Source organism: Sphaeramia orbicularis, chromosome 20 (assembly GCF_902148855.1).
Source record: "Sphaeramia orbicularis chromosome 20, fSphaOr1.1, whole genome shotgun sequence".
Classification (NCBI taxonomy): Eukaryota; Metazoa; Chordata; class Actinopteri; order Kurtiformes; family Apogonidae; genus Sphaeramia; species Sphaeramia orbicularis.
This window is the reverse complement of record NC_043976.1, coordinates 24298847-24311651: the sequence shown is the minus strand read 5'-3', so window position 1 is coordinate 24311651 and position 12805 is coordinate 24298847. Positions and strand designations below refer to the sequence as shown.

The 12805-nt window shown below is 37.9% G+C and overlaps 1 protein-coding gene across 1 annotated transcript in view; it reads left to right on the top strand.

The window, feature by feature from the left end:
* ctnnd2a (catenin (cadherin-associated protein), delta 2a) overlaps window positions 1-12805 on the top strand; it is a 327752-nt gene that overhangs the window by 241014 nt on the left and 73933 nt on the right. The gene's annotated exons all lie outside the window — the stretch shown is intronic.

Below are 12805 nucleotides of genomic sequence, written 5' to 3'. Positions count from 1 at the left end.
AACCAGTCGATCAGAAAGCCCCTACACAAAATTACATTCTGGTGCACTTATTCTCACACAAATAAAACAGAAACAGGGCATGGACACACATGCAAACACAGCTAAAACATAATCCTAATAGCTCAATATGCAAATATATAAATTATTATTGAATGTCTTTAAAAGCATATAATTTAACATAAAAAAAAACATGAGTACTTTGCTTTTCACACCAACTCACTTGCTCACCCACACAAACACATACAGACACATGCATACACAAAAATGCCCACAAAAAACATCACACTTCAGTCCACTCCCACTCATTCATCCATGCAGCTCTAAAAGAAAGCTAGGTATTCATGTCTTTTGTTATGGATGTAATTATTGTTTGAATGGGCCAGACCAGCAGTGGAGAAAACAGCATCAGTGCACTGACAGTATATACCTGACCTGCCTTCATCACCGTCTGTTTGTTTCCCTCAGAGCACAAGGTGCTGCTAAACACTATTTACTCCAATTAAATCTGGATGTGAGCCAGCCACTATACACAACTCAGATCACATCTACTTAAAGGTATTCACATGTGCAAACTGCCTGTGCATGCACCTGCTTGTATGCAAAAATAACTTACAGCACAAGTATAATTCCTTTATACTCAACCATACGTCAGATAGTTTTGAAGCAACTAAAAGCAGACAGACACTAAGGCTGATATGAAGTAATTTCTTTTCTTAACCCATAAAGACCCAGTGGTACTTTTGTGGCAGTTCCCAAATAATTTTTTCTCCGTATTTAACCTATCTTAAGTGTTTTATCTCCATTTGATATTGTATTTTCCTCGTTGTTTTTAGTTTTTTTCAGTGTAAATCATGTATTTTCCTATATTTAATTCACTGATAATAATTCAAAGGTTATCAAAACGAAAAAAAACTGAAGAAAAAGTGACATTTTGAGTAAAATCTATTATTAATTGAACATAAACCCAGTGTGTCCATCCACTGTCATTGATCCAACTCCATGGGTTTTACTGGTGAGTCAATGTTGTAGAAGATGACGGTGTTTCCATGGTAACTACGGAGCCTCTGTACGTCCAGTTGGGTCATATCTGATGACCATGAAAAGATGAAAAACTGCATTTTACACCAATTATTTACATGTATTGATAGGACTAGTGGATTAACAGGTATTAAACAGTTTAGATCAGTAGATGGTTTTGGTCGGTGATGGATGTTTGGGTCTTTATGGGTTAAGGATTGTTTTATTATAGTGGGAAAAAAAAATCATAGCTTTGCTTTGTCATCCCAAACAAACAACCCCCTACCTGTTAGTGTCCTTATGGCCAGATCCACAAAAGTTGAATTTGTAAGACTTTTGCAGATACGAAACTGGTCCAAATGATTCCAAAATATTGCCTTTTTCAGTTGGTTTGCAATTCACATGATGGGATTTGCTGCCAAGAATCATGCCAATGTTATGCTTGTGTCATTTGCATGGATGTAAATTAAGGAATATTCTTACATTTTGCACAAAATCATCATTTTTCCTCTGTGTAGATTAGCCTGGTTGCAAAACCTGCCTACTTCACATAAGATCTTTACAAAGTGTTCTACAGTTCAGCTGGTACACTTGACACCTGTAGAAAGGTAGTGTTAACTGTGTGTAAACTCACCTCTGATTCACTGGCTCTTTCTGTGTCACCCTCTTTTCCAAATCATCAAGTTTATAAGGCTTGAATGATATTGAATTTGTGTCTACTGATGTCAAACATAATATAGAGTCAGATATCAGAGGGGTAAAATTAGTATGATGTTATTTTCACAACTCTGGATACTGAAATGTAACAAGTGATGATGGAAATCAGACTGTTTTATTATTCACTGCACCAATCCAAGAGTGTAACCTCTGCAGAACACACTGCAGTTTCTACAGATGTCATTAATCATCATGAATTGATCAATCCAATGCTGATATGCAGATAAACACCTGAAACTTTGATGGAAAACAAGGGCAAATTGGATTTAGGCCCACAACTTTGTGGGCATGTTAACACCAGCATATACTCACTGCAAAATATTTTCTCAGTAGCTCCTTAGAACAGCATAAACACTGTATAATCCCTTTTGCAATTAGGGGGCGCAATCCATTCTTTATGGTTTCAGCTCCTGGTTTTTAATTTCCTCTTAATCAAAACAGAAATCCTTTTCAGTGTTCTTGACATATTAAAAAAAATACTTCAACTTCTTTTAATCTCTGAACGACTTCTTCTTTATTATTACATACGTATTAGAAATACGCGCTGTGTTTCATCACAGTAATGATGGCGTACGTCTTGGAACATCTTCACACTTGTGGATATCTTTTCACATCCTGTTTATATCTCTGGCGGTATTCATTAATTTCAGTTGAGCCCTTGATAACAAAGTTTGACGAGTATTCATAAGAGAGTTTGTGAGTTATGGTTGGTTTTACCATTGATGATTGAAGATGATTGACCTCCTGTTAAATCTGTCTCTTTTGTTCATCAAACCTCTCGAGAAAGTTGGTAGATTTTCAAGGTTATGACAAAGCCTTTTTTTATTTTCAGTGTGCTCAGAGTTGATGAGTAAAGCTGTCTGTCTTTTGTTCTGTTAAGAAACACTTTTTACCACTGTCTTCAGAGATAAACATACAATACATGCAGTTATTTAGTAATCCTAAAGTGATCATAAAAATTTACTCTATTTTGCTATCAAAAGAAAAAGAACTTCCATATGAATTCTAAGAAGCTGGAAATAAGACCAATATAATACTGACTCTGAATAATGTAATATATTGCCTATTCTTTTATCAGTGACATGCTTTTTGGCTTGAAGGAACATTGGGAATCAACGTAATTGATTTCTCTAACAATGACACTTCTTTCTTTTCTTCTATATTCTCTCACTTTCCCCATTCTCACTTCAAATTCTTAGCCCTCACATTCTTTTCTAATAATAATCTAAGACAGACAGACCTCTATTGATTAAAACAACCGACATTGGAAAAGATCTTGTGAAATGAGCATCCAATTATGTTTAACACAGTTCCTAAGGCAAGTTCACAGTATCTTCCATCAGTTTTCTGTATTGGCTTTTATGACAGGTTTTGTCAGCAGGCCGTGTTTATCTTTGTTTGATTTCACACAACCAGTAGGAAAGTGTTTAAAAGCAAGATTCAAGCCTCAGACCTTTGCAGCAGATAGGCATGAATTCAGAGCAGGATTGAAAATCAATGTGTAGTGTTAGTTGGATTACATATGAACGGACTATAGAAAACATGCTCTTAGAAGTAATTTGTAATGTATTTTGTCCTATACTTGATTAATCTTGATTGGCATATTCACACAGTGCTGGCACTTAATATAGACCCAAACCAGGAATTTATTCAGGGTTCCTGAGGGGTCTTAAAAACTCTTAACCCTTTATAGGACATTCGTTGAAATACTCCGAAACTCAAAATTTCAACCTTAGTGTGTTATTGGACATCATCATCTCCCTCCTCTTGCCATAAAACATCTGAGCATTACTTGCTAAAAAGTAAACACATGCAATAAAATAACTCTTACATTGTTATAAACTGACAAAAATCACTCCTATTGACCACTGACAGCTTCAAAATGTCCATAAAATCTCTCTGAATGACTGTATGATGTTATAAAAACCAACATGGTTCTGGACCTTACGGAGGCACAGGATTGGCCCCATATTTAATGTCTGAGGAAATTTCCAAAAATAGTCACTTGCCTGATAAACGGCTAAAAGTCTTGAATTTACAAATCTGCATTTAATACCTTAAAAAAGTCTTAAAAAGATATTACATTTGATATGGTAGGTCTTACGTTATGTTGCCATAACCTGCTATAAATGTGTTTAAATGGGTCTGGGAAATATTCAAGCTGCAAAGAAAGTATTGTTAATCGACTCAGTTCTACCCGTTCCGACCGGACAATTCATATTGAAATTAGGAACTAGGTATCGCTAACTTTGCATCCCCTGGTGAGAAATGACTTGGAACGGTGAGAATCAAGACATTGGAGTAAATAAAAACATTTTCCTAAATTCTAGGAGTCACGAATTTTTGCCAGTATGGCCATGAAATAGATATTAAATTCTGTTCTAAGTAGTCTTAAAAAAGTCTTAAAAAGTCTTAGATTTTACTTGTAGAAACTTGTAGGAACCCTGTTATATTAACACATGCTGTAGTCTTGTTTAAAGGATACTGCTCCGCTCGTCTGGGGAACGTAGTCTGGTGGTCCCCAGACCTTGTACAAGACAATCCAGGCTCTTTTCATGGGTCGTTCCACGTTGGTGGAACGCTCTACCAAGTGCTACAAGAACAGAGTCATCCCTGCCTATCTTCAAGAAGCTCCTGAAGACCCAGCTCTTCCGAGAGCACCTCCTGTCCTAGCACTTTCAAACATTCCATTTTAAATATTCTAATAAGGTTTTTCCCAGGACAACCACAGATTCTTTCACGATTATCTCTGGACCTGCTGCGGTGGTCCGGCCTCTTCCCTGCCCTCATCATCACCACTCACTTATCCTCAACCGCCTCCATGTGTCTCCCCCTACTCCCCCCTTCTCCCCCTCTCCCCCAGTCCCTATCTCTATCGCTCTCTCTTTTTCCCCTTCTCTACTCTCTCTCTTTAACCCCAACTGGTCAAGGCAGACGGCCATCCTCCAGGAGTCTGGGTCTGCTCGAGGTTTCTGCCTGTTAAAGGGAAGTTTTTCCTCGCCACTGTCACCAGTCACAAGTGTTTGCTCCAGGAGGATTCTGTTGGGTTTCTGTAGAATTGACTTAGAGTCTGGTTTTGACCAACTCTATATATAAAATGTCAAGAGATAACTTTTTTGTGATCTGGAGCTATATAAATAAAATTTGATTGATTGAGTGATTTAATTGGTTTTCCCCTGTAAGTTGCTTTGGAAAAAAGCGTCTGCCAAATGCGTAAACATAAACATAAACATAAACATACTGAACACTGGAATTCTTAGCAGTCTCCTTCCTTCTCGTATCTGTGTTATTGTGCTCTTGTTGGTGAAAGAATAAAAATCAACAAGCTGCAGCTACATCCTGTTTTGACAAAGACACATCTTGTCATTTTCCTTTGTAGAAATGCTGTCATTTTAATGCCATGGTGCACATCCCCCTGCACAGATTTGACCAAAACAACTTTATGCTTGACATTATTTTGGAAGGGAAGTGTTGCTGAATCCAAAAGGAGTGCAAATAATTTAAGGAGATACAAATTATCCAAATAGCCATTATTCTAAAATGCTAGTAGATGGAGCCAGACCTATTTTGACAGTGCTAACAAAGCGTGGCGATAGTTGCGGTTATGTGCAAGGCAAGGCAAGTTTATTTGTATAGCACATTTCAGCATCAAGGCAATTCAAGGTGCTTCACACAGGACATTGAAATACGACAGGAAAAAAGAAACACAATTAAAACATTAAACATATTAAATGTGATTAAAAACAGCAATTAAGAAAACAAGACATAAAATAAAAAAAATAAATAAATACACACATCAAAGTAAGAGTTGCAGTGCAGAGTTTCGAAAGAGAATATAAAATTTAAAAAGTCAAAAGCCTTTTAGTCAAAGGCAGCAGTGAACAGGTGAGTCTTTAACCTTGACTTAAAGGAACTCAGACTCTCAGCAGACCTGATATTTTCTGGTAGTATAGCATAGAAACTGAACGCTGATTCTCCATGTTTAGTTCTAACTTTGGGAACACAGAGCAGACCTGCACTAGACGACCTGAGTGGTGTGAATGGTTCATACTGAACTAGAAGGTCTCTGATGTATTTTGGGCCTAAACCATTCAGTGCTTTATATGCTAGCAAGAGAATTTTGAAGTCTATTCTCTGAGAGACAGGGAGCCAGTGTAGAGACCTCAGAACTGGACTGATGTGCACCTGCTGCACCTAGTCAAACAAGTTCATCTAAACTCAGCTCACAACAACTTGACTAAGAAGTTAGTTTGATTGATAAGTAATCTTACCAGCAAGACTTGCACTTCAGCCACTCAATGATAAAACTGAAAGGAAACCTGTAAAGGGTCCTGCAATGAACTGGTGACACATCCAGGACGTACCACGCCTTCACACGTCTGTATCTGGAATAAACTCCACCATCCCCACAACCATTCTGAGGGTTAAGCAGTTTGGAAAATGAAGGAATCAATCCATGATGAAGGTGTTTCTTCAAGTTAGTTAAGTGGAGTCTTTGGGCACAGGAAGCAGCTTTTTTCCTGATAAGCAGAGGTTGAACTGCACAATAATGTTGTTGTCTCCTCTGCCCTCTATCAGCAGAATGTCAAATGATCTTTGAATTTCCCTGGACAGAAATGCACCCCTGCTCTGTATGTCTAATCCCTTCTATTGTGTCATGTGTGGACAGGTACACTATAGGCTATAACATACGACTAGCCTACTATAATGCAAATTTACTTTAAAAGGTCTTGTGTTTTTAGGTTAAGGGGTGTTTAGAGGGATTTAAATGTAGAAATTGAATATAATAGTAGTTCTGTTTATGTGGAATTATACAAAAAGAAGAATTGTTTTTGTGCCTTAAAATGAGTCATTTAGAGCTGATATGCTATGGGGAGAGTGAGGTGGTTTTCAGTTGTTTGTAATCTGTAACTTCAGTACTAGATGTTTCTTACATATTATACACAGTGGCTCATGGGAGGTGAGTGATGCCAGAATATGCATCTTCATTTTCTTATGGGTTCACATGTTGTTTTGACCTGTAACATCAGAGACCCTTCTTTAATTAGTCTTCTAAATGAACCCACAGACTGACAAACTTAGAGTATTTGTATGCATTAAGACTTCTCACTTTACAACAAGACACATGTTTTTGGAAAGGTCAGTGTCACTGATAATTTCACCAATATTTGATCTATATTTCCCAAGAGTCAAAAAATTCAAAACAACAAGAAGGAACAACAAAACAGTCAGGATTTGACACAAACTATGTGAAAAACACCTCAACTTTACATTTGTTATTTACTTAAAATGGGGCACCTTAGTTAACATGCATTATGAATGTAGATGGTATCTTTGTTCTGAACACTAATCTAAGGACCTTCCTTTTATTTTCAGTCTGCCAGACAGACACAGATGGTAGGGGACACACTGAGCAGCTAAATACAGCCACAACATAGCTGCTATTCATGGTTAAAGAGATATCTCTACAGGGGTATGGAGAGAGAAAAGGGCTGAAACCAAGACAGATGAGAGACACATTGGGACAAAAAGGGAAACTAGAGAAGGTAAAAAGAAGAAATACAACAAAAAAGAATGGATTGCTTTTTGTTATCTATATCAGTTGGCGAGATTGACCTCTGTAGTTTGCAGCAGAGAAGGCTGATTAATGCAGCAATTTATCTTTGGTTGACAGATGTGTGTCTACAAGTGTTCATTAACCTGTTTCATCACTAGTGTGTGTGCATTAGGGTATGAGACCAAACGTTGTTTCTGGATGACCAGTATAGTTTGGTGTGTCTGTGTGAAATACATCATTATTGGATGTTACAATGATGTTATAAAAAATGGATGATTGAGAGCCATAATGACCAGCCATGGTCCAAATCTGTCAGACACTTGGCCAGAAAACAACCAGGCGGCGGGCAGGCGGGCGTCTCTACGGCAGAGACTCCGGCTCCAGATTGAGTCACACAAGCAACATGGCAGTTACCATGACTGTGGGAATTTTGGCTTAATTTTCACAGAGTGGAAGAAAATGGCAATCCAGTGTCCATCTTTATATACTGTTTTGTATATATTTAGTAAGGAAGAGTCTGCAAAGATTTAAAAGATGATGGATATTTAAACCAAACTATAATCTATCCTTAACCCTTACTAGGTGATGAGTTTTAAGCAATAAAACTAAGCCCCTGCAGAGGGTGTCCATAATAGAACATATCTGCCCAATTACATGTCCTTATAACAAAATTAAAGCATTGATTACATTAGTAGTAAAATGTAATTGGATTTGTGGTTTAGTTACAAATGTAATGTCAGGGAGACAGGGTTTTATGTATAGAGAAGGACACTGTGACGATGCATAAGGCAGGTGTCTGTGATGTAAAACATTTAATTAGAGAATGAAGACTTGCCTTAATATTAGGTCCAGTTTTAACTATGGTTAAAATGAGCTTAATATAATGTCCTCTGAATACGTAGAAACACAAAGTGTGTGTGTGGGTGTGTGTGTGTGTCTGTATCTGGGCAGATGGAGGTCTGGACTGAGCACAGATCACTGTTGACCACAGAGACAGCTTGGCAAATTCATCTTCAGCATCATTTATAGCTGCTCTGGACCACTATAAATGTCTAGAGAAACCACACACACACACACACACACACACACACACACTGCACATGTGCAACCAGTCACAACTCACAAGCTGATGACACCTCAGATCATGCATCCTGTTTAGGTACACCAGCACACAAATGCACACACATATACACTGTCAGACTAAAGTTCAGTCACATCAGTAATTCATTTGGGGTAGCAGCCTTGTCGATATCCATTTATCCAACATAGTGGCTGAAGGGAGAGGAACATGCCCCCTGACTCTGCAGCCCCTTCCTCCCCTCCCCTCTTTTATGCATATCCATTTTGTTTTTTCAGGCTACTTTATGTACTGCCCCTCCCACTTAGCCCCAATTGCTAAAATGTCTCCCCTTCTCATTTGTTTGACTTAAACCCTACTTGTTTTTCAATTACTGTATTCAACACTAGATAAGGTTAAATTTCAGTACACTTCTAGACTGAAAAGTTGCATTCACAACAATAAGACACTACAGTCGCTCCTCCAGGTTATAACCCCATTGGTGCTTCCTTTGTAGTGCATAAATGACTACTTCAGTCAGACAGCTTTCAATACCTTTACATATTATTTGACTCTAACAGACGTTTTTCAATAAGTGTGAAGGCTCCTCCACCACTGATGATGTTTCCGTCACTTAAGCAAAACTGTCGTTAATCCCTCGCCTCAGGCTTTTCCTTCCCTCTAGGTAACCTTTGGAGAATGTGCCAGGTTTAATGTGGTCTCTTTGGCTCAGTGGTTTTAGAGTAGTAACAATTTATGGCTGGCTTGTAACAAATTATTTATCCATCCCTTTCCTTTATACAACCTTTTTTGTCATTTTTTCATGAACTGGAATCAAAAAGCCCGAAACTGTTCAGAATGTCTTGGTCGTCATCTGTGTCATTGCTCATATGTCAGTATCAAACTACTTACAACAAAACAAACACACACTCGCTCACACACTGGGATTTTTAAGCACGACCCCCTGCTGTGAAGAAAAGTGGTTTATGCTTTTCTCTGTTGACTAACTTTTCAAACAGTGAAGCCTGTGGTGTATTAGTGATGGTAGATTGTTGCTGGCTGTGAATCTTACTGTGTTAGTGTTGCAGAATTAGCTTTGTCCCTCTCTCAGAACAATATTAGGTAGCCATAGGTTAATGCCGTGTTTGGCCCAGTTTAGAATACTCCAGAGGGAAATGTTAGCATAGGGCCAAGAACTCAATTAGCCGAAGGTTGAAAAGCTCTAAAATGCAGTTAGCCTTAGGGTAAGTGTCAGGTAAAAAAAAGAAATGCATGTGTGGATGCCTGTCAGTGAGTGAACATGCATAGAAGGTTGAAAGGTGTGACAGATCTATTCTCTGTGTACTCACATACGTGCAAGCAGTAAACTGTCTTCAGTTTGTTGCTGATTAGTGGTGACGTTCCATATGTGGTGACTCAGGCACTCTTGTTAGGTTTCACATGCCACCATCCCAGGTATGTGTCACCCATGTGTCCCATTGCCAGCTTTAATGCCAGCAGCACCTCTGATTCCCACAATCCCAGCTGTCACCGCTGCTAACTGTTACCACGGCAATGCTGTCGCTATGGGTTACCAATAGCCGTGGCTGCCGTGGAACAGCGGGAAACAAAGACAAATCAATCTGCGCTTCTAATCTTCTTTACATGGAATAGAGGAACAGGCACAGAGGTATTGGCAAGCCTTGTAGGTAGCTCAGAGCCAATACAAAGTAATAGCACTATGGTTTTTATGGAATAACAGATTAACTGTGACACAAGCATAAGGAGGGAAAAAGGTCTTTTTTTTTTTTTTTTTTTTTTTTTTTTTTTTATATAGATAAAGAGCAGTTTTTTTAAGTGAACGTATTTATGGGTGGCTAATCAACTGTGTTAAGTATAGGGACATATGTCTGTGCCTGTATTCTTTTGAAAATTTCAATAAAGAATTAAAAAAAAAAAAAGAAAGCAGAGGGAGCAGTGGGAGGAGGAGAGGGGCAGAGGTGAGGACTGGAGGGCAAAGGAGGAACAGCAAATCAGGTTGAGGAAATTATGTGGCCAATGGACCAAGGTTAGTTTGCCATTCATTGCATCCTTTAATCCATTTTAATTGAATAGATAAGCAAAGTCATTTTGCTCGATAAACTCCTGCTGTGTCATCAAACACCTCCATCCTCTCCTTGCCCTCCATCACTTTCTTGTGCTTTAGTTCTTTCTTTTTGCCCTTTTTTCTCTCTCTAACTGACCAGTCATGTACTTTTCTCTATGATTTCACTATAAAGAAGTTCATTTCTTCTTGTAATCATTCTGACTCGTTTAATGGCACACTCATGCCAGATGCGTGAAGTTTCCATAGGAGAAAATACATGCGTTGTGGATAATCACAGGAAACGGGAGGGTTTTTTTAATGTTATTTTCTCATCTTTATAACTTGTCTGTCTTGTAAACCAAAGCCATCTGTTACTGCAGGATAAAGTAAACCAAAAAATATTTGCTAGTGCTTAAATTTCCAGGTTTGAAGGAAAACATGCAAAAAAAGAGTTTTTATGAGCTTGGTTATGCAGTTACCCATGGAGAAGTTTTTCAAGTTATCTGGCTGAGTAGCCCTGCCAGTTGCAATACCCACGAGATTAAATAAAAGTGGAAATGTAATAGTTAGACTCTCTCACTCCCTGTCTCTCACGCGTACACACTGGCATATATGCACATAGAAACACTAGCTGCAGTGTCCATGTTCATGCACGTCTCCTTGTGATCACAGAAGCCTGTTTCTGGTGATTAGCGCTTCACCCCTGTCGACTGGACTAAACACGTGCTGCTTAAAGATTGCGCCCCCCTAAGGTCAATGAAGATCCCTGTGGCGGAGAAGCAATGTGGGAGGGTTTAAAAAGCACCACCATAGGGAGAAGGCAATATGTGTAGCACCACGGGGGGAGGGCATTAAGAGTAACACCGTAGGGGGACGGCGTAATGTGTAACACCACAGTGCCCTCATTGTGATCCCTACTGGGCTACGATTTCTTACAGCCTCGTCTCATCGCAGAATCAGGACATAATCATAAATACACACAGATTAGCTTGTTTAATTTGTGTCAAATATGCCTCTTTATGTCTTTTTTTTCTAAATGCAGTAAGCTAATAGCACAGTGCTGATGTAAAATCTATAAATATATGTCTGGTTATGTACACTGTTAACATTTTAGAGGTTAGAAGCAGGTCACTTTTTTAATTTCTTCCTTTTAACTATTATCTCTGTTAAGTTAATTAAGCTAAAACTATACAGAGAAACCCCGCTGACTGTGTTATGAGATGATGTTGACACCGCTCTAGTGTAGATTTTCACAGCATGATAATGGTTTCAGAAAATCTTGCAGTTTCACAACACTGTAGTATTATTATCTGTTATAATTATCATTAATGAAAACAGATTTGTTAGAGACACTTCTGTTTGAATAAAAGATATAGGAAGGTGTGAGTGTGGTGCCAAATGATGATTATGATAGAAATAGAAAAGATCTTTTATTCCAGTTGCATTCTTTTTTGAAAGATTTTTCATCAGAATGTTAAGTTAAAGCAGATTATTGTAGTTTGGCCTTGGAGTTCTAGATGCAAGATCATCACCCAAAGGAAATTTATTTGCGACACTATCATTTTCTAATTTCTTTGTTTTCCCTGTCCACACATTTACACAGTCACTAGGGAAAGCATTTTTTTTTTTTTTTATCTCCATTTTGGCAAGCTAAGACAGTGTTTCTGTGTGGCCAAGAGACCCAGACAAAGAGAAAAATATCTGTTTTGAAGAAGATTCACGTTCATGTGGATGGGGAATAAGGCACATAGATGTCTAACTTATTTGCGTCCTCATAGGAGATGGTCTACATCTGGATTAAAGAGCTTTTTAAATGATTGTTCACCATTTCATGATTTTCTTGGAAGTTAAAGCAATTATTCCGGCATAAAAAAAAATGCACACACACAAGGCATGGCAGAATCCAAGTACATGAACAATTTAGTTCTGATCTGAAAGACAGAACTTAGTGTATATCTTTATTTCATTTCTAAATCCACCATATTTGATGGTCATATGGGGACGCAGTTTTCAATTTAGAAACTCCAGATTAGAAATGTCATGTTCTTTACTTTACGTTTACTTTGTTGTTTAACAGATTTAATGATGTTGACATTGAAATGGCATTTTCATGGACAATTGACCTATGCTATGTATACATATGTTTCTGTACTTATTTGTTATTACTATTTCTGCTACGGGCTTCTTTATATATGTCTTTGTATTTTTGTATATCTTATCTTGTACAGTTGTACACGCATTGTCTGACTGAATTGTTTACTTATTTGTATTTTAATGTAAACTGGGTGTTTTATTTGTATCCATGGAAAATGTTTTAACAGTCTAATAGTCAAGTATGTAATAAGATACCAAAGAAGAATTCAATTTTTTCCCACTAACGGTGGCTATTATA